The sequence below is a fragment of the Coregonus clupeaformis genome, unplaced genomic scaffold (assembly GCF_020615455.1).
Source record: "Coregonus clupeaformis isolate EN_2021a unplaced genomic scaffold, ASM2061545v1 scaf1956, whole genome shotgun sequence".
Lineage (NCBI taxonomy): Eukaryota > Metazoa > Chordata > Actinopteri > Salmoniformes > Salmonidae > Coregonus > Coregonus clupeaformis.
Genome location: NW_025535410.1, coordinates 11,904 through 33,661, shown reverse-complemented (window position 1 = coordinate 33,661; position 21,758 = coordinate 11,904). Strand labels below are relative to the sequence as shown.

At 46.9% G+C, this 21,758-nt stretch overlaps 1 pseudogene; it reads right to left on the bottom strand.

The window, feature by feature from the left end:
- Nucleotides 1-1,847: 1,847 nt before the first annotated feature.
- On the bottom strand, nt 1,848-21,422 carry LOC121562218 (annotated as a pseudogene).
- Nucleotides 21,423-21,758: the final 336 nt, after the last annotated feature.

Genomic DNA, 21,758 nt, shown 5'->3' with positions numbered 1-21,758 from the left:
TGCCTACCTTGAACTCTTTATTCTCCATCTCCTTGCAAAATCAGCACATTTCCTTGCCAAAATGAACGCGCATCCAGAGCGAAAACAAACGCAATCCTCCAGCACTAGGGAGGATTAGACTGAACTGCTCCAGCGGTTTCGGATCAGTTTCAACGTTCATCAGTGATGACGTAACAATGCTGTACAGATTTGACGCACTTTCGATCTCGTGCTGATGCAACACTCTGTGTTGTTGAAAGCTCACGTATGGAAATCCTGCGAGTTGTAAACAAATGTAGGCTATTGTTGCCCTTGTTCCTTGTTGTATGTAGCCTTTCTTTTGGGATTAGCACCACTGTCACCTAGAAATTGATACTGCGGTTGTCACATAAAACAGATAACCCATGGTTCATTATTAAATAACATAACTCATTTATTTATTTTATTACTCATAAAATATACAGCAATCTTCAGATAATGAAAGAATTCATGGGAGTTTCGAATTCAGTCACTATTTCATATGTACATGCTAGTTTCATCCTTTTAAATAAAAAAAAAGGACACGAAAAAAACGGTGAACCTCCTGTTCCTGATTTGACGAACATAGCATATGTATTGTACATATTTATGTATTGTACATATTTCCAGTTAAAATGATTTTCAAAAAGAGACAAAAACGGAGGTTTGAACAAGCAATCACATAAAAGGATTGAGTGGTTTCATTTTTTTGAAGAAGTTAAAGCAAGCAAAACCTGTCAAAATACATTGCTTATAAGACCAAGACAAATAATATAGAATTTTTTTTTTTCAACAGAAGAAAATCTAAATGCTGCTGTCCTACCATTGGTTTACAGTGTTTCTCCTCTCCAAGGGAGGCATGTTTTCTGCCTCGGAATAGTATCAGTGCTTTTCACAAACGTTGTAGTACTTAGTGTGCATCATTGTTTTCGCTCATACAGCTGCCCCTACTCTCCTAACCTCCCCTCAGTAACTAAAGAAGGCACAAAATGATGACATAAATATCACAAGAAAGTAAATTATTCCTTCATGTATTCTTTCTAAAATATTTTCTAGAGGACAAAGGACAGGTAGGTTTAATAACACAAATGTAAATAGTCCTGTCATACAAATGCAAAACTTTACGTCCTAAATGGCTCCCTATTCTTTATAGAGTACACTACTTTTGACCAGAACCCTATGGGCCCTGGTCTTAGGTAGTGTACTATAAAGGGAATAGGGTGCCATTGGGGATGGAAATTCTTTGAAATTACTCATGAGAGCAAATACTACGATTTTTTGGTTCCCACAGAGGGTCAGGAGCTTAAGACATTAATGATTTTATTAAAATGTTTGTTCATAAAAAATAAATGATTTCCCCTCCTCCCACATGGATTACAGACAAGAGGCTAGGTGCATTCTGACTGTCTTAGTGTGCGGATAAACATGACCATCACTCTCATAAAACTTAAATGAAACATCACTCCTTATGTTTTTTCTCAGCCCAAAACGCTCAATCCCATTTCTACTGTCAAAGCAGGTTTTGAAAAGGCTTCTTCCACATCTTTTGGTCCATGTCTGTTTTTCACTCAGTGAAGTGCTACTATCCCCTTGGACTACAGGTTATTGCCGTCATAAGGTGTCCGTCTGTCTGTTGGCTGGACAGTTTCTACCGTTTAGGACCTTTGTGGGTAAAGGTAAAGGTGGGGTATAGCAGCAGCAGTTCCTCTGAAGTCCAGTATCTGCTGGAAGGACACCTGGTGGTACGAGAGGATGAGTGTGGCCAGCCAGCCTGTTGTGCCTCCCCCTCTCCCTCCCTCCCTCCCTCCATTTCTCTCTCTCCATCTGCGGGACTCTTAAGGCTCCCTGTGCGGACTGTCTCGGCTCGTGCCCTCCCAAAGCTGGCTGTGGTGATTTAAGACACGGTGTGTATGTGTGGATTTGTTTGTGGCCTCTGCCCCACTTCACTGTCCATCCGCCTGCCCTTGGCTCCGCTCCTGGGCAGCGACCACCACCACCCTCAGTACGTCTCTGAGTCTGAGTCGTTGAGTTCCTCATCCTTGTAGAAGCCTCCATCGTGGTCGCGGTGGCCGATGTTGTTGAAGCTGCAGTAGGAGCTGTGCTCGCTGCGCAGCACGGGCAGGCTGTCGAAGGTCACACTCTTGGAGGGGCTGGTGGTGTAGTGGTTAATGGCACTGAAGGACAGGCTGGGCGCAGGGTTGCAGGGGGACACGGGCATCATGGTGGCCAGGATCAGCGCCAGGCAGTCCGCCACGTCTTTGTTGGGGGCGCAGGCCAAGGCAGGCGTGTAAGCTGAGGGGTTTAAACAGAACAGCAGAGGGTCACTTCAGGAGCATCACCGTTTACTATAACACTTTTGGTGAAAAACATGAAATAACACAGGCTAGGAGATACAAAGTTAAGACAATAACCAAGCAGTGGACTAGAGAGAAACATTTGTGGACACATTGAGAAGAGAATTTAATCTTCAATGCCCTTGCTGATGGAAGGAGGTTTTCACTCAAAATCTCACGATACATGGCCCCATTCATTCTTTCCTTTACACGGATCAGTCGTCCTGGTCCCTTTGCAGAAAAACAGCCCCAAAGCATGATGTTTCCACCCCCATGCTTCACAGTAGGTATGGTGTTCTTTGGATGCAACTCAGCATTCTTTGTCCTCCAAACACGAGTTGAATTTTTACCAAAAAGTTCTATTTTGGTTTCATCTGACCATATGACATTCTCCCAATCCTTTCTGGATCATCCAAATGCACTCTAGCAAACTTCAGACGGGCCTGGACATGTTCTGGCTTAAGCAGGGGGACACGTCTGGCATTGCAGGATTTGAGTCCCTAGCGGCATAGTGTGTTACTGATGGTAGGCTTTGTTACTTTGGTCCCAGCTCTCTGCAGGTCATTCACTAGGTCCCCCGTGTGGTTCTGGGATTTTTGCTCACCGTTCTTGTGATCATTTTGACCCCACGGGGTGAGATCTTGCATGGAGCCCCAGATCGAGGGGAGATTATCAGTGGTCTTGTATGTCTTCCATTTCCTAATAATTGCTCCCACAGTTGATTTCTTCAAACCAAGCTGCTTACCTATTGCAGATTCAGTCTTCCCAGCCTGGTGCAGGTCTACAATTTTGTTTCTGGTGTCCTTTGACAGCTCTTTGGTCTTGGCCATAGTGGAGTTTGGAGTGTGACTGTTTGAGGTTGGGGACAGGTGTCTTTTATACTGATAACAAGTTCAAACAGGTGCCATTAATACAGGTAACGAGTGGAGGACAGAGGAGCCTCTTAAAGAAGAAGTTACAGGTCTGTGAGAGCCAGAAATCTTGCTTGTTTGTAGGTGACCAAATACTTATTTTCCACCATAATTTGCAAATAAATTCATTAAAAATCCTACAATGTGATTTTCTGGAGAAAAAAAATCTCAATTTGTCTAACATAGTTGACGTGTACCTATGGTGAAAATTACAGGCCTCTCTCATCTTTTTAAGTGGGAGAACTTGCACAATTGGTGGCTGACTAAATACTTTTTTTCCCCACTGTACGTCTGTAAGGCTGCGTTAGTCGAGTTGATGAGGTTCCTGTCTGTAATCTTCTCCAATATCAACAAGGCACTGGTTTCATGCCCCTTTAAAAACCAGAGTCAAACATGTCAGACCAAAATTTTAACCAGAGAGAGCCAACTGTTCTGATGAACGTCATCTTCATGTGGGGATGCTCACCTTACTGCAGGCCAGATGAAGAGCAGTGTTCTTGACTGCAGATCCTGCAGGGTGAGCTCTGCTTTGGCACTGCTCACCAACAGCTCTGACACAGACAGAGAAACATAAAGAAACTCAATTAGGAAATGAAGCGACTTATTAAAATGTAAAACAGACATGTTGAACTTAAGCCGGCTGGGCGAGGCAAAGCGGAGGAGAGGGGGCTGCGTACCGACAGCGTTGGTTTGTCCGTTCTCAGCAGCCATCATGAGGGAGGTCTTCCCGGAGGCATCGGGGGAGTTGACCTGGGCGTTGTGGCCTAGCAGCAGCTGAAGACACTCCACGTGGTCCGTGAAAGCCGCCGCATGCAGGGGGGTCCTGGAGAGAGAGGAAACTTATTTCACCGACATCATGTAGGACTGTTATAAACAAGTTTGTTCAATTAACCCTGTTTATACCATAGAAATATAAAATCACTAATAGATGTATTAAAAGTAATCTACAATCCCTCATCCAACCCCCAGAGGTCATTTTATTCCCAAGACAACATTATTCTCCAGAAGAAAAGGACTTTGTCATGTGCTGTAGTTACCGGTTCTTGGTGTCAGTGGCGTTGACAATACCGGCCCCAGAGTGTCAATCAGCATCTCTGCAGCCCCCTCGTTGTCATTGATCACAGCTCAGTGGAGGGGCTGAACGAGTTGCCCTCGGTCTTGTGGAAAACCTCCTGTTCCAGCAGCACCTCTACACACGTGTCATGGCCTAGTGGAAGATTGATTCATACAGGAAAAAGATGACGTCGCTGCAGACCACAACAATACTCTCAGAGAAAGCTACACATCTGACAATGGTGAAGTCACAAAATATGTTTTAGCTACAACATATGCTATGTCAATCCCTGACAAAGTCCTGTTTCAGTGTAAGGTCCTCCACTGAGAGTCATAACCCCTAATTCTGTTGTAGTCTTGTTCATTCCCCCACATGGCTCTGTCCACACCAATCGAATGCTTTTCCAAGCCACAAGAGGGGAGTGAATGAGTGTACACTTCATGGAGGAGAGAACAGAGCTACAGTCCAGTTAGTCAGTACGTACCGTTGTATGGCCTGCCTAATTCAGGGACATGTTTACGGTGCTGAAGAGAGAAAATCAGAAAAGATCTAGTGTTCCGTTAGTCCAGTACGCACGGCTGTAGCAGGCCCAGTGTAGTGGCGTGTAGCCCTGGTTGTCTGTGATGACGGGGAGGGTCTCCACTGACTGGGCGGCGTGTAGGAGCCCCCCAGCACCCCGATGTGTCCGGATGCCGCCGCCAGGTGGACAGGGGTCCGCCCCCTTACAGTCCCGAACCAGGAAGCTGGCGCTGTGCTGCAGCAGGGCCTCCACACACTCCTCATGACCCGTCACCGCCTGGGAGGAAGGGCTGGGAGACAAGAATGGATTTGAAATAACTAATAATCAATGATATAATAATGAATCATCAATTATTACAAATGATGTCTGGAGGCAGGTCCCCCTACAGGGATGAATACACCACTACCCATGGACAACTACTTTTCTGAAGATAATATGTATATTTGAGCCTCCCCGTCTCTTTCTGTGTGTGAGCGTATACAGCCAGCTCTCCTCCTCACCCCTCTGTGTAGCGCTGTTCTGCCCCACTTGTCTTTGGCTTCTACTCTGGCTCCCTTGTTGAGCAGTGAGCATCAGAGGGGTTCTGATACACAAGACAACAAGGTCATATTACAAACTGGTAATAACCAGGCTGAGTCCCAAATGGCAACCTATTCCCTATATGGTACACTACTTTTGACCTGAGCCCATAGGGTTCTGGTTTAAAGTAGTGCACCAAGTAGGGCATAGGGTGCCATTTGGGACGTAGACCTAGTGTCAAAATCTCTTTATTTCAGGAATTGTATCCAAAACCCAATTGACTTACTGTCCATTCCCCTCTTGAACGTCCACTGCACTCTGGAGGTCAGCATTTCCAATCAGCAAACGCAAACACTCCGAATCACCGTTGGTAGCTAGAGGAGGATAAACAGAGAGGATATAAGAATGTGAGATGATTGACCGTTTAAATGTAGATGATTGACCGTTGGTAGCTAGAGGAGGCTAAACAGAGAGGATATGAGCTGATTGCTGGACGACTATTACCTTCACATGAACAGACAGATTTCTAGAACAGTGGTATCGGTAGATGACATCCTCATGATGTTAACACAGCAGATAATAAAACATTTTGGGGCTGAGGCCCTCGAAGCCTGTCACCTGCTAGCTGTGTACCTGGCTCTGGATAGAAGTCCCCCTGTGCACTGATCTAGGATCAGCTTACCCTCCCCAGATCCTCAGCAATAATGACAAAAAATGACCTTAGATCAGTGTGTAGTGGGCATTTTCACACTATGCTATATAATATCCCTAGAGTGGACATTGGCATCCTAGCAACATGACCAAACAGATGTCCATCTTGGTAAGGAAAACTTTTGAATTACAGAATCTCTAGGTCTTACGTGATATCCTATGCGTACCTGCAGCGTGGATGGGGGTCCTCTTCAGGGTGAAGTCTTTAACCAGGATGGAGGCTCCCTGGTTGATGAGGACGTCAACACACTCCACATGGCCTTTAAAGGCAGCCAGGTCCAGAGGGGTGCGCCCCTGGCTGTTCCTCACGTCTAGATCCAGCAGAGACTGAACCAGGACCTCCATAGCATGGTGGTGGCCGTGGTACGCCTGAATGGAAACAAACACACAGTCTGAAGCAAAGTCCAGTGGTATGCCTGAACAGATATACACTCCTAATATAATCAATGTCCTATAGTAGACCAGTGGTACGCCTGAACAGAAATACACTCCTAATATAATCAATGTCCTATAGTAGACCAGTGGTACGCCTGAACAGAAATACACTCTTAATATAATCAATGTCCTATAGTAGACCAGTGGTATGCCTGAACAGATATACACTCCTAATATAATCAATGTCCTATAGTAGACCAGTGGTACGCCTGAACAGAAATACACTCCTAATATAATCAATGTCCTATAGTAGACCAGTGGTATGCCTGAACAGATATACACTCCTAATATAATCAATGTCCTATAGTAGACCAGTGGTATGCCTGAACAGAAATACACTCTTAATATAATCAATGTCCTATAGTAGACCAGTGGTATGCCTGAACAGATATACACTCCTAATATAATCAATGTCCTATAGTAGACCAGTGGTATGCCAGAACAGATATACACTCCTAATATAATCAATGTCCTATAGTAGACCAGTGGTACGCCTGAACAGAAATACACTCTTAATATAATCAATGTCCTATAGTAGACCAGTGGTACGCCTGAACAGAAATACACTCTTAATATAATCAATGTCCTATAGTAGACCAGTGGTATGCCTGAACAGAAACAGTCCTAGACCCCTAAAGTAGACCAGTGTCTCTCAAATCGGGTGCCCATTTTTTCTCCCGCCCAGCATCAACATCGAAGGTCCCTGCCAAGCGTGAGATTTAGAAACAAACACACTACTACTCCTCTGTTGGAGGTTGATTAACTCAAATGGCAAAATAAGGAAATCATCCTCATCATCACCGTGTCAAAACATGCATGTATTTTACACTAATCAGGAACAGATAGGAACATGGTGTGTGAGTGTCTGGACAATCAACTTTTCGTGGAAAAACAACACCATGCCTGCATCCCAGATAGCACCCTATTTCCCATGTAGTGCAGTACTTTTGATCTGGGCCCATAAGGTTCTGGTCAAAAGTAGTGCACTAAATAGGGAATAGGGTGCCATTTGTCATGTGGCGAGACCCCTACAGGAGCAGGTAGGCTTTACTCACAGCTAAGTGTAGGGGGCTGATGGGAGCTCTGACATCAGAGTCGTTCCAGGATGTCTGTCCCTGAGGTTTCCATTAGCTGGGGAAAGACAAGGACGGGCCAGTTTAGACTTGTAACATATTTACTTTGAAGGTTAGTCTAGTAGCATGTTTCATGTTGTAAATCTCAGTGACCAGCCCCTGCAGACATACTGGGGTGCTGCATTCGTATCTTAAACAAGCTAGTGTGAGGAAAAGTAACCAACTGGTACTTACCACATCTAAAGGTGTTTCACTTGCAATCTGGAAAAAGAACATCAAGAGTGACGATGCGGCCACGACAAACATGCAACCACACCTTAAAACCTACTGAATATCAACGTCTGTCCCAAATGGCACCCTATTCCCTATATAGTGCATTACTTTTGACCAGAGCCATATGGGCCCTACATCCATTTGGGACGCAGACAAAATGGTCTGTGAATGCAGGGCGTCTAGTCCCCTGTGGTTCTGACTCACCAGCTCCAGACAGAGGCGGTGTCCGTACGCAGACGCGTAATGGACTGCGTTGTAGCCCTGATTGTCCCTGATCCCTGGGTTAGCGTCGTTTCGCAGCAAATATTCCAGACACCTAGAGGTCAGAGGTCAAGAGTTCACTAATCATTATACCAACATCAAGACAGACAGATAAGCAAGCAGAGACACTTTCCCAAAGGAGACGTGGCCAAGCTTTCACACTGCAGATTTAACACTAGTATGTATTCAAACACGGCCAACAACATACTCTCCAGACTACAGTGAAATGTGAAAGGTCATGGCACCACAACATACTCTCCAGACTACAGTGAAATGTGAAAGGTCATGGCACCACAACATACTCTCCAGACTACAGTGAAATGTGAAAGGTCATGGCACCACAACATACTCTCCAGACTACAGTGAAATGTGAAAGGTCATGGCACCACAACACACACAACAGTAAGAGAGGTGTGAGACGTACTTTCCGTCTGTGTCGGAGGCAGCAGCGTAGTGGAGCGGGGTGCAACCCCTTTTATCCAGATCGTTCACACTGGCCCCAGACCCCACCAAGGCAAACAGACACTGGTAGTTACAATTGGCTGCCGCATAATGCAGAGGACTCCTAGAAGAACGCACAGAAACCATTCAACATCAACAACAGAAACAGCTTATTGGAGCTGTAAAACATTTACATTTTACATTTACGTCATTTAGCAGACACTCTTATCCAGTGCGACTTACAGGAGCAATTAGGGTTAAGTGCCTTGCTGCAGTGCACATAGACACATTTTTCACCTAGTCAGCTAGGGGATTTGAACCAGCAACCTTTCGGTTACTGACCCAACGCTCTTAACCGCTAGGCTACCTGCCGCCCAATATTTCCCATAATAATTCCTATATGCCCCTATACTATATTCCCCATTATCATAAAGATCACATATGAAAGTTATTTGATGCCACAGACAGACCTTCCGAAGCTGTCCTTTCTGTTGAAGTCTGCCCCTGTGTTGAGCAGCAGATTCAGACAGTCCAGGTTCCTGGTAACAAGATATCAAGTTCAGAAAGGCCCTCGTACATCTGAGCTATCAGGTGAATGGTAACAAGATATCAAGTTCAGAAAGGCTCTCGTACATCTGAGCTATCAGGTGGATGGTAACAAGATATCAAGTTCAGAAAGGCCCTTTCACTCTGAGCTATCAGGTGGATGGTAACAATGAGAACCTTAGAGAAAAGAGAAACCCGGACACTGCTCTTGCTAGTATCACTGTTTTTATAATGCTAATAAAAGCAATAATAAAAAGTGATACTAGCAAGAGCAGTTTGCAGGTTTCTCTTCTCTTTCAAGAAGATATAAAGACAATTTAGACCAGAGCGCAAGTCAATACCACCATGGCATGGAACCACATTATACAGAAATGATACCGCACTAATGATCTATACGATTTTTTAATACTGCTAAACAATGTGAAATGTAAGAGTGTGAATATGTGTTTGTTCTTTCTGGTGGCTTTCCAGTTCATGAACTAAATATTCCTTGGTGTAAAGCCTGGACCAGTCCACTCACCCAACAGCTGCTGCAGCATGTAAACAGGTCCTTCCAAAGTCGTCAGGGGTGTCTATATCAAAGCCTGATGAGAGGAGCTCCGACAGCAGTCAGAGAACCCACTGAGAGCAGCCAGGTGGAGGGGGAACATCCCATGGACGCCTCGCCTGCAACACATTTTTACATTTTAGACTTTAAGCAGACACTCTTATCCAGAGCGACTTCCAGTTGATTCAGCTAAGATTGGAAACAGCACCACATCACAGTCCTCATTAAACCCCACAGCAGATCAACACATCAGCATGCTGCAATGCCCTGTCTATCAATCCCCCACACACCACAATGTGTTGAGCATAGTCTCCAAGCGGGAATTCGGTCAATGACAGAATTGCAGATGCATGTTGCATTTTTGCTGGAAACTGTGTGTGTTCTCACTTGGCTGTGTCAGCTCCGTTCGTGATGAGTGTATTGATGAGTAACTCATGGCCGTAGCGAGCAGAGATGTGCAGAGGTGTGTTTCCATTCTTTTCTTCACAGTCGATCTCAGCACCTACAGAACACACACACACACACACACACACACGTCAACCACTTGACCCTAGAGGCCTCATGAAGCTTCATGTTCAACCACATTGCAAGTAACATTGCTCTGTGCCAGTGAATCATGGTTTGAAGACAAAAGACAATGCTGAAGAGCCTACTGGTTCATATATATTCAGTTGAGAGCATTCACAGCGACTCACCATTCTGGATGATGGCTTGAGATCTGGAGAAGCGTCCGTGGATGGCCGTCATGTGGAGGGGGGTCTTTCCATCTTTACTCTGCAGATAGAAAGACAAAGATGGTTCACACGGCAGTCTGTGCTGCTGACCACAGGCAAAATCAAACACGTATTGGAGGAGCGCTTGATTGCATTTAGTTTGCATTGTTAGGCCTATTCCATTGGTATTTTAATGTAGACCAGGGCCAAATACTAAGCCATGTGCTGCGTCAGTGTGTGCGTCCCAAATGGCACCCTATTCCTATAAGTACACTACTTTTTGAACCAAAGTAGTGTACTTATAAAGGGAACAGGGTGCCATTTGGGACACAGGCAGTGTCATCACGGCTCCTTGCTCTATGGGCCCCTGGTCAAAAGTAGTCACTACATAGGGAATAGGGTGTTATTTAGTTCAGACACAGTGTTGGTCATCCGGTCTCCTCACCTTGATGTTGACGAGGGCCCCGTTGCCCACCAGCAGCTCCAGGCAGAGCGCCCCATGGCGCGAGGCGGCCGTGAAGTGGAGTGGGGCGAAACCCTTCTCGTACACCTGGTTCACGTTGGCGCCGCACTCGATCAGCTCATTCACCACCACATCCTGCCCGTTGTAGCATGCCACGTGGAGGGGGGTGTTACCGTACCCATTGGGCTAATTTATCTGGAGGGAGCAAGGGAGGGAAAAGAGTGGAGAGAGAGAGAGGGGGGGGAGAACAAAACAATACATTCCTGATCAGGTCACTTGGTTCTGAAAACCCCCTGGTCCAACCTCTCTCTCTTCATTACTTGGTTCTGAAAACCCCCTGGTCCAACCTCTCTCTCTTCATTACTTGGTTCTGAAAACCCCCTGGTCCAACCTCTCTCTCTTCATCACTTGGTTCTGAAAACCCCCTGGTCCAACCTCTCTCTCTTCATTACTTGGTTCTGAAAACCCCCTGGTCCAACCTCTCTCTCTTCATTACTTGGTTATGAAAACCCCTGGTCCAACCTCTCTCTCTTCATTACTTGGTTATGAAAACCCCCTGGTCCAACCTCTCTCTCTTCATTACTTGGTTATGAAAACCCCCTGGTCCAACCTCTCTCTCTTCATTACTTGGTTATGAAAACCCCCTGGTCCAACCTCTCTCTCTTCATTACTTGGTTCTGAAAACCCCCTGGTCCAACCTCTCTCTTCATTACTTGGTTCTGAAAACCCCTGGTCCAACCTCTCTCTCTTCATTACTTGGTTATGAAAACCCCCTGGTCCAACCTCTCTCTCTTCATTACTTGGTTATGAAAACCCCCTGGTCCAAATCACTGGCTCTAACCTCTCTCTCTTCATTACTATTATGAAAACCCCCTACATATTTGAATGCGTGTTGACTCACATCCACACCAAGGTCCAGGAGGTACTTGACCACACTGATCATAACACTGGAGGCTGCAGAGTGGAGAGGGGTGTAGGCCTTCTTGTTTTTACAGGACACCTCTGATCCATGAGAGGCCAGCAGTTTCACCACCTCAATGTGCCCCTATGGTAGAGAGAGAGGGGGAGGGATAAATAGAGAGAGAGAGAGAGAGAGAGAGAGAGAGAGAGAGAGAGAGAGAGAGAGAGAGAGATACAACCAGAGATAGGCAGAGAGAGGGAGAGATAGATTAGTTTACAGTGGTACACAGCACCATAAGCAACACCTACATCATGTTAGTACAACTGAAAACATCTAATCAACCTACTTAGTACATGATTCTGACATAATAACACACTAGACGTGGCTCATACAGCTGAGCTGTGAGACTAACACACAGTCCATTCATTCATTCATTCATTCATTGGTATAAAGGACATTAGTCAGAATGTAAATGATGTGGTAAACTCATCACCCATGTAAGCAGCCCAGTGGATTGCTCGGCGATCCTTCTTGTCAAAGGCATAAATGTTGGCTCCTCTGGAGAGAAGCAGCCTCACCATCTAACAGGGAGAGGAGAGAGAAACAAAACACAGGTTGAGGAAAACTAAACAGCAAAATCCGCTAAATCTGGCTTCAAAGCCTTCCCTTTAAAATTATATATTTTGTATTCACAATGAATGAAAGATAACATGTAAAGACATGGTACATTTCTCCCCTTTTAGTCCCCCTTTGACCTCCCCTCCCCCCAGAATGCCTCCAAACACATTTAAAAAGAAAGGGAAAGTAATTGAGTTACATGTCAGAAAACAAAACAAAAGTATACAACAACGTTACTTCAAGCAAAAATGTAATAGCCTAACAATTTCAGGTGATTAAGTGATTTTATAGGCCTATATAGCAGTAATCTCAAGGTGGGGCCAAGAGTACTAATCTGGAGGAAGTGTTTGGAGCTGTTCAAAATAGGATATCATCGGGTCCCAGGAGGAATAAAATGAGTTGGTTGACCCTCGAATGGTAACTTCATTTTTTTCTCATTTTAGGAACAGCTTCAGATCTTTGAGCCAAAGAGAGGCTAAGGTAGGATTGATAGATTTCCAATCCAATAAAATCCTTCTGCGGGCTAACAGGGAGGCAAAGGCAATGGCATCTAGCTGTCTATTGGTCAGAGAAGGATTGTTGTTTGGTACTCCAAAAATAGCAATTTCTGCACTAGGCTGCAACTTTATATCAAATGCTTCAGAAAGGGTTTTAAATAGTGGACAACTAATCTGCCAGACGGGGACAGGACCAGAACATGTGGGTCAAGTCCACCAAGGAGCTTTTACACCTGTCACATGTACCATCAATATTTGGGTAGAATTTGGACAATCTGGCCTTACTGAAATGGATACGGTAAAGTACCTTAAACTGTATAAGGCTGAGCCGGGCACAAGAGGAGCTTCCATTTACCCTCAGTAAGGCATTTCACACTCAGATCGGATTTTATTCAAAGCCTCCTCTGAACAAACTCAAGCATACAACTAGGGCTGTGATGGTCATGGAACTTCAGGTGTCGGTGATTGGCGTGTCTTATGTACGTGGTCATCGACCAAACTGACAGCTGACAGGGGGGCGGGACGGACATTAGCAAAGGAAAACATTAGCGCGTTTAGGCCAGTCTTGCTCTCAAGTTTGGGGAAGCTAATTTTCTCCATGAAAAATATCAAGCATTCCATGCATCATCACATTTGCAAACTTATTTTTGTTTAGTTTTTTGTTTTCACCTTTATTTAACCAGGTAAGCCAGTTGAGAACAAGTTCTCATTTACAACTGCGACCTGGCCAAGATAAAGCAAAGCAGTGCGATAAAAACAACACAGAGTTACATATGGGGTAAAAAAACATAAAGTCAAAAATACAACAGAAAATATATATACACTGTGTGCAAATGTAGCAAGTTATGGAGGTAAGGCAATAAATAGGCTATAGTGCAAAATAATTACAATAGTATTAACACTGGAATGCTAGATGTGCAAGAGATTATGTGCAAATAGAGATACCGGGGTGCAAAAGAGCAAAATAAATAACAATTGTGACACTCTGGCTCCATGGACTTTATTATTGAGCCAGGGTTGTTATTTTTCACTTGGGTGTATTTCTATGTTGGGTATTCTAGTTGTGTATTTCTATGTTTGGTTGGAGTAGCTTGTTAGTCATATGACTCCCAATCGGAGGTAACGAGTGTCAGCTGTCGGCTCGTTATCTCTGATTGGGAGCCATATTTATACTGTGTGTTTTCACTGTGTGTTTGTGGGTTTTTGTTCCAGGTTCAGTCTTAGTCACTGTAGGACTTCACTATCGTCATTTGTTTGTTGTTTTCGTGGTTGCTTTTATTTAATAAAGTCATCATGTTCACTCCACGCGCGGCGTATTGGTCCGTTTCCTCAGACGATCGTGACAGAAAAACCCACCATAGAAGGACCAAGCAGCGTGTCCAGGAGCAAGACAGCTGGACATGGGAGGAAGCGCCTGGCAAGGAGATCGAGAGGCTGGCGATGGCCCAGGTGGGCAAATCGTGGTCCTGGGAGGACATGCTCGGGGGCAAGGGACCTTGGGGGAGAATCAAGGCCCTGGCGAGAGAGGAGCAACGGCGTCAGCAGGGCCATCGTTGGAAGGACGAGAGGCAACCCCAAAAAGTTTTTTGGGGGGGGCACATGGCTTGGGCGGCTGGGCAGCAGGAGGCTGCCACAGGGAGAAAAGGAGAGAAGGCTAACGGAGTACGGGAGCCATTGGCGAGTAGAGGGAGGGAAGTGTTTGTGGCACGGCGTGAAAGACTGATGTGTGTTGCCAGTCCGGTCCGGCCCGTTCCTGATCCTCGGTTGAGGCCAGTGGTGTGTGTTCCGGTACGGACCGGCCTGTTCCTACTCCACGCACCAGGGATAAGGTGCGCCGCCAGCCCGGCCCGGCCTGTTCCGGCCACTCGCACCAGGGGATACGGTGCGCGTCGCCAGCCCAGCCCGGCCTGTTCCTACTCCACGCACCAGGGATACGGTGCGCTTCGCCAGCCCGGCCCGGCCTGTTCCGGCCACTCGCACCAGGGATACGGTGCGCGTCGCCAGCCCAGCCCGGCCTGTTCCTACTCACGCACCAGGGATACGGTGCGCTCGCCAGCCCGGCCCGGCCTGTTCCGGCCACTCGCACCAGGGATACGGTGCGCCGCCAGCCCAGCCCGGCCTGTTCCTGCTCACGCACCAGGGATACGGTGCGCTTCGCCAGCCCGGCCCGGCCTGTTCCGGCCACCCGCACCAGGGAGACGGTGCGCGTCGCCAGCCCAGCCCGGCCTGTTCCTGCTCTCCGCACTAGGCCTTATGTGCGTCCCCAGGGCCAAGCATGCCCTGTTGCTGCTTCCCGCACTAGCCCTGAGATGCGTGTCCTCAGCCCGGTACCTCCAGTTCCGACACCACGCATCAGGCCTACGGTGCGTCCTCAGGGCCAAGCATGCCCTGTTGCTGCTTCCCGCACTAGCCCTGAGATGCGTGTCCTCAGCCCGGTACCTCCAGTTCCGGCACCACGCATCAGGCCTACGGTGCGTCCCCCAGGGCCAAGCATGCCCTGTTGCTTCTCCCCGCACTAGCCCTGAGATGCGTGTCCTCAGCCTGGTAACTCCAGTTCCGGCACCACGCACCAGGCCTACGGTGCGCCTCAGACGGCCAGAGTCTGCCGCCTGCCCAACGGGGCCTGAACTGTCCGTCTGCCCAACGCCGTCTGAACTGCCCGTCTGCCCAACGGGCGCCTGAACTGTCCCGTCTGCCCAACGCCGTCTGAACTGCCCGTCTGCCCAACGGCGCCTGAACTGCCCGTCTGCCCAACGCCGTCTGAACTGTCCGTCTGCCCAACGCCGTCCTGAACTGCCCGTCTGTACTGAGCCTGCAAAGCCGCCCGTCTGCCATGAGCCTTCAGAGCCGTCCCGCCAGACCGGGAGCCGCTAGAGCTCTCCGCCAGACAGGATCAGCCAGAGCCTTCCGCCAGACAGGATCAGCCAGAGCCTTCCGCCAGACAGGATCAGCCAGAGCCTTCTGCCAGACAGGATCAGCCAGAGCCTTCCGCCAGACAGGATCAGCCAGAGCCTTCCGCCAGACAGGATCAGCCAGATCCGTCCAGCCAGCCATGAGCCGTCCAGCCAGGATCCGCCAGAGCCGTCCCAGCCAGGATCCGCCAGAGCCGGCCCAGCCAGGATCCGCCAGCCAGCCAGGATCCGCCAGAGCCAGCCAGCCAGGATCCGCCATTTAGTCCGGTACTGCCCCCTTAGCCCGGTGCTGTCCCTTATCCTGGTGCGCCCCTTTATCCTGGTGCTGTCCCTTATCCTGGTGCTGCCCCTTAGTCCGGTGCTGCCCCTAGTCCGGTGCTGCCCCTTAGTCTGGTGCTGTCCCTTATCCTGGTGCTGCCCCTTAGTCCGGTGCTGCCTCTTAGTCCGGTGCCCCCCTTAATCCAGTGGGGTTAAATGGGAGGGTGGTCATTTGGAGGAGGCTACGTAAGCAGGTAGTGACTATGGTGGGGTGGGGACCACGACCAGTGCCAGAGCCGCCACCATGGACAGACGCCCACCCAGACCCTCCCCTAGACTGTATGCTGGTGCGCCCGAGTTCGCACCTTTAGGGGGTACTGTGACACTCTGGCTCCATGGACTTTATTATTGAGCCAGGGTTGTTATTTTTCACTTGGGTGTATTTCTATGTTGGGTATTCTAGTTGTGTATTTCTATGTTTGGTTGGAGTAGCTTGTTAGTCATATGACTCCCAATCGGAGGTAACGAGTGTCAGCTGTCGGCTCGTTATCTCTGATTGGGAGCCATATTTATACTGTGTGTTTTCACTGTGTGTTTGTGGGTTTTTGTTCCAGGTTCAGTCTTAGTCACTGTAGGACTTCACTATCGGCATTTGTTTGTTGTTTTCGTGGTTGCTTTTATTTAATAAAGTCATCATGTTCACTCCACGCGCGGCGTATTGGTCCGTTTCCTCAGACGATCGTGACAACAATATAGGGATGAGGTAGTTGGGTGGGCTAATTTCAGATGGGCTGTGTACAGGTGCAGTGATCGGTAAGGTGCTCTGACAACTGATGCTTAAAGTTAGTGAGGGAGATAAGAGTCTCCAGCTTCAGAGATTTTTGCAATTCGTTCAAGTCATTGGCAGCAGAGAACTGGAAGGAATGGCGGCCAAAGGAGGTGTTGGCTTTGGGAATGACCAGTGAGATATACCTGCTGGAGCGCAGACTACGGGTGGGTGCTGCTATGGTGACCAATGAGCTAAGATAAGGCGGGGATTTGCCTAGCAGTGATTTATAGATGGCCTGGAGCCAGTGGGTTTGACGACGAACATGTAGTGAGGACCAGCCAACAAGAGCGTACAGGTCACAGTGGTGGGTAGTGTATGGGGCTTTGGAGACAAAACGGATGGCACTGTGATAGACTACATCCAGTTTGTTGAGTAGAGTGTTGGAGGCTATTTTGTAAATGACATCGCCGAAGTCAAGGATCGGTAGGATAGTCAGTTTTACGAGGGCATGTTTGGCAGCATGAGTGAAGGAGGCTTTGTTGCGAAATAGGAAGCCAATTCTAGATTTAACTTTGGATTGGAGATTCTTTATGTGAGTCTGGAAGGAGAGTTTACAGTCTAACCAGACACCTAGGTATTTGTAGTTGTCCACATACTCTAGGTCAGACCCGTCGAGAGTGGTGATTCTAGTCGGGTGGGCGGGTGCCAGCAGCGTTCGATTGAAAAGCATACATTTAGTTTTACTAGTGTTTAAGAGCAGTTGGAGGCTACTGAAGGAGTGTTGTATGGCATTGACGCTCGTTTGGAGGTTTGTTAACACAGTGTCCAATGAAGGGCCAGATGTATACAAAATGGTGTCGTCTGCGTAGAGGTGGATCTGAGAGTCACCAGCAGCAAGAGCGACATCATTGATATACACGGAGAAAAGTGTCGGCCCAAGAATTGAACCCTGTGGCACCCCCATAGAGACTGCCATAGGTCCAGACAACAGGCCCTCCGATTTGACACACTGAACTCTATCTGAGAAGTAGTTGGTGAACCAGGCGAGGCAGTCATTTGAGAAACCAAGGCTATTTAGTCTGCCAATAAGAATGCGGTGGTTGACAGAGTCGAAAGCCTTGGCCAGGTCAATGAAAACGGCTGCACAGTACTGTCTATTATCGATCGCGGTTATAATATCGTTTAGGACCTTGAGCGTGGCTGAAGTGCACCCATGACCAGCTCGGAATTTATGTAAAATAGCTGACTATTCCTAATGTGATTAGTAAATTGGATAGTCATAATTTAGGCTAATAATATAACTCAATCACTGTTCGCAAAAAAAGGCTGTTCAATGCAGCGCGTGGTGGAGTAGGTTTCTTTTCACTGGATAAATGTGGCCTTTTATTATTTTAAAATCACGCAATTCTACTACACTTTATATGACTAGAGAGATTAGCAGAATCTTTTTCAACACGACTTTCAAGTGGCACTGACCCAGTGATAAAGACAGTGAATATCCACACTCACCGGGGATATAGCCGATGCCAATAATACTGTTCCCTCAATTAAGTTGAGGATTTTGATCATTAAAAAGACATTAGTATTTTCATCTTCTTCTCTTTGAAGCAATAAGCCAATTGCTTTCCAAACTGTTTTCCCTCCATTGTATTTTGAAAAATTGCGATATGCCTGGTTGAGCCTCTCTTTCACTGACATTCACAACTCAACAGTCATCTATTTGGAAGCCTATTCGCCGCACCCGCTGCCTTCCGACAGGCTACGCGATTTAAAACAATCCAGAAGAAGCTAATGATCATGCTTTCTGGTATAGTATACACACGTAACATGTAGGATTCCCAGAATATGTTCTATATTCTCATTATAAATCAGTGGTTTAATTAGAGTATGATTGGCTAAATAAAACAATGGGCCTATGGTAATGCACCATTAAGTGATTCAAGGAAACTAGCCTATTTTGTTTGTTTATTGGCTCGGGCATCTGAATTACAATTATTCATGAACAATAATTTTGCATAGCTTATTCTTTTAACATTGAATAGCCTATAAATGGTTATTACAGCTTAGTTATTAAAACGTAATTTCTCACAAGAATGAGGTTGTGAATTGGGAGGTTCAGCTCGGTCTGGGCCTTACTAGGTCCCTCTTTTAAATCGCCAGCTCTGCTAAAAAGTGCCCACCAGAGTTCTACATAGGCCTAGAACACGGCCTGTGCTCTGGCTTCACATTGATGGTGACAGCGAGATGGAGATTGTGGCCAAAGCAATTTAGCCAAGGCCAGTTCAGTTGCCTCACTTCAGCCACAATGTTGGCCCTGTTGTCTGTGGCGATACAGGACATTAGATTTTCGTCAAGGGCCCAGTCAAGGAATTCCGAACGCAGGGCTTCGGAGAGTTTGTCGGCTGTGTGGTATTCCGGAATGTAGGTTGTTTCCAAACAGTTGGATTTCAGTGTCCAGTCTTTCGTCAGATAGTGCACTGTTAGGTTCATGTAAGGAGTCATATTTACACTTGACCACATGTCCGTATTCAGTGCAAAAATAAACAAATCTACGTCCTTTAGCTCTGTCTGAACCTCCCCCCTTCACCTTGTTGAACAAGGTAGGGACCGCTGTTTGAGACAAATACTTTCTCCCCGGTAACTCGTATAGTCTGTCAAATTTCCAGAGCATTTATTTGAAGGCGGGTTTCTCCACCGTTCGTAAAGGCACCATTCCTATGACTAAATCACGAGTTCCAGTGTCTGGCAGTGCTCGCCACTTATCGGTGTCCCGTTTGTGGTGCTGGAATTTTTAGTAGGTAGCCTATGGGTTTTGCGCATATTCTGCAAACAGGCTGGCCAAGTCATCTGGTTCTCCATCGTCGTTAGGTGTGAAACTGAAATGTGCCCAAACAGGTTGTTATGGGTTTTTTTTGCAATGAGAGCCATCTTTTTCACCTCACTCCTCTGATCTACTGTAACAATGAAAAAGGTCAGAGGTGAAGGTCAGAGGTCAGAGGCTACCCACCCACCCCCAGCCTGTAGGCTATAGATCTAGAGGTACTATAGTTACCCCCGGTCCCCACTTTTCACCTTACCCCCCTCTTCAATTAACCTGAATTGACCTTCAAAGATTCTCTCCTATTCGCACATAGAGCAGATTTGGTGATTGCGGTGCATCAAAAGATAGTCCATCTATTAAACTGTCTATATCTCCTCCAACTAAGTCAGCAAAACAATACCATATAATCAAGAGTTAACACTCCCGCTATGGATAAAGTATATCTACATTAAAATAAAAGGTGATAAAACATTTTATGGAGAGAAAATCATACTTGGTTTTGACGGTTATTTTATTTTCATGGCGTTCTTCATCCAAAACCGTCAATGTCACGGTTATCCAATTACCGTCACAGCCCTACATACAACCATTGTAAGTAATCGGATGCACAGTAAGCTCAACGTGGGGATAGGACAGGTATAAAGTGTAGACTACAGTGTGTAATCATGTCCATGCTAATTGCTAACCTCCTGGTGTCCACTGAAGGCTGCATGGTGCAGCGCCGTGCGCCCGGCCCGGTCTGACACGTTCACGTTGCTGAGGAGAGGGACCAGGGCCTCGGCACAGCGGACTGCCTTATTGGCCGCAGCGATGTGGAGCGGCGTTTGCCAGTTCTTGTCCCTGGCGTTCACGTCAGTAGAGTGTTTCAATAACACCTGGACAGCCTCCTACAGGAACACAGTTCAAATCATGTTCAACTTTGTTTAAAGTGCATTTAAAAATCACAACACACTTAACAGTCAAACACATATGCACAGGAGTGTGTGTGAGGGCTGACAGTATCAGTACACGTACCTCACTGCAGGAAGCCAAGGCCCGGTGCAGAGGAGTGAGCCACTTGTTGTCTTTGGCATTTACTCTGGCTCCTGGGACACAGACAGAAAAACAGGTGACAGACCGACAGGGGGACAGACCGACAGGGGACAGACCGACAGGGGACAGAGACTATAGGGTTAGTTAGGCCACTGGGGTTGATGAGGCAACATCCTTTAAATTGCTGGAGCACAGAAAGGATGTGTCCAAAACAACACCCTATTCCCTTTATAGCTCACTACTTCTGACCAGGGCCCAGGTCAAAAGTAGTGCACTATGTAGGGAATAGGGTGCCATTTGGAACGCGCAGAAAGCCTCTTGTAGAGCGCTATTCCGGGACGGGGACTTTCATTACACAGCATCACTCTAAAGAAAATGTCACTGAGTGGAGAGGAGTAGGAGGAGCCCAGCCAACGTGAGACGAGGTGCAACACAAAATCATGAGGGCATTCGGAAGGAAAAGGTTTGACTGTCGCTCACAGTTAAAATCTGGATGCTTCACTTATCAAGTTAAAATAGGGACGTTTCAGCTGTCAATGGCCTTCATTAAAATGACCTCTTAAACACATCAGCTGCACATAAGATCTGAATGGGGATAAGTATGAGGTAAACATTCACATTCAAACACAACCAGGATCAAAACAGAAGTCAAAGACCGACGGACATGAGTCGTAGCGTAATCCATCTCATCAATGATAACCTTACCTGATAGTATGAGAAGCTCTAGAATTTCTGCATCTCCTAGATAGGCAGCTGCATGCAACAGTGTCCGCTTCTCATTGTCCTGTAGGGAAGAGCAAAGAAGTGTTATAGCCATTTCATATTCAGCTAGTATACAGGAATACATTCGTACTAGTTTAGCAATACATTCTTATGGCTTGGTTAATTCAGCTGGCAGCTGAATATTTATGGCTCTAACTAGCCTATACTGCAACTAGGCTACATCCTGCAACTAGGCTACGTACTGCAACTAGGCTACGTACGGCAACTAGGCTACATACTGCAACTAGGCTACGTACTGCAACTAGGCTACATCCTGCAACTAGGCTACGTACTGCAACTAGGCTACGTACTGCAACTAGGCTACATCCGCAACTAGGGCTACGTACTGCAACTAGGCTACATACTGCAACTAGGCTACATCCTGCAACTA